Below are 1,329 nucleotides of genomic sequence, written 5' to 3'. Positions count from 1 at the left end.
CACAGTCTGTGACAGACCATGTCTGTCCTTGGCTGGCCTCAAATCTCACCTGCGAACCCATGGAAAACAAACCTCATCCAGCTATTCTGATTATATGTCTGTGCACACGTTTGAATGTGGTGTGTGCCAGAGGGTTTGCAAATCCAATGGGGGTCTTAAAAGACATGTTAGGATCCACAATGAACAGAACTTACTTGCAGGTATTGGTAGTGCAAATCAGAGGTGCAATCTGTGTGGGTGTCTTTTCAAAACTGTCTGGTTTAAAAAGCCACATCAGACGCCATGAAAGGGCTAAGGTGTAGGTGCAGGAGGTGGTCAAACTCTGTTTAAGGAGTAGACAACCACCATATATATATATATACACGATAAGCTTCTCTCTCTTTCCGTCTATCAGACCTACTGACAAGGCTTTGGCCAACCCAGGGCTGAATACTTGCTCAAAGTAGAATTGAAACCAGGACCATGTGGCTGGGAAACGAACTTGCTACGCATTCATAAACTGGATAAAAAGAACTTAATACATGAGTATATGTATTTTAGCATTATCTGTAATCAGCAGAGAATTACATAAATGACTTAAGAGCTGAGAATTTTATGCAGGATACCTATCAAACTACCAGTTTCATAAGATCCATGAACGAAACTCTCGACTCTTTAGTCACTTTTATAACTTCCTACCGATTAAAGTTAATAAAACACATAGACACTTGTCGAAACTGCGGCCAGAGACACAAAGTTATCTTCGTTACAGCGAGATACGAATCTATGGCTAAAAATAGAAGGAAAGTAATAAAGCCTTTGAGCACCTTAATCTATCGATGCAATAATTTCTTAATTAGTTTGGTAAAAAGGCTCAACAATTGTTTACATCTGAAAAACGTAAGTTGATCTCGATTTGCTTCAAGGCTATAATAATGGGTGTCAATAGAATTATGTGAATTTTTGAGGGTACACTATTATGTAGAAGTGAAAACACATAACATTGATAAAAAGCTATAAGTAATGCTTTAAAAGTGAAAACATATAAGGTTTGGAAAAGATGTTTTGATGTTAGTTTGTTTGGTGGCAGCACATCTTTGACGTTTTTCTGCGTGCATTTTTTTCCGTTTCTTTGGTTGAGAGGAATTGTTTTTGATGCAGTCGAGATCAGTGTCGTTGCCTAAGATTGTTTATATTTTGGCAGTCCAGATGGACTATATGTAATCTGAACCTTTCCTCCCTTATTTTTTTTTTTTTTACGGAATCCCACGTTTTTAGGCTATGGAGATTCCGATTCTGAAAAAAAATTTTCAAAAATCTCAATTTCAAAATTTCGATACCCCCCCCCCC

The 1,329-nt window shown here is 37.8% G+C and overlaps 1 protein-coding gene across 1 annotated transcript in view; it reads left to right on the top strand.

Annotated features, from left to right (window-relative positions):
* The first annotated feature begins 698 nt into the window (after positions 1-698).
* Positions 699-1,329, top strand: part of LOC128248700 (zinc finger protein 724-like) — a 6,635-nt gene continuing 6,004 nt past the window's right edge. The window contains exon 1 of the mRNA XM_052970447.1: positions 699-879. The gene's annotated coding sequence lies outside the window, so the exon portion shown is untranslated. The remainder of the gene's footprint in view (positions 880-1,329) is intronic.

This window comes from Octopus bimaculoides, chromosome 9 (assembly GCF_001194135.2).
Source record: "Octopus bimaculoides isolate UCB-OBI-ISO-001 chromosome 9, ASM119413v2, whole genome shotgun sequence".
NCBI classification, from domain to species: Eukaryota; Metazoa; Mollusca; class Cephalopoda; order Octopoda; family Octopodidae; genus Octopus; species Octopus bimaculoides.
Note: the sequence above shows the minus strand (reverse complement) of the source record. Positions and strands in the feature narration are given on the sequence as shown.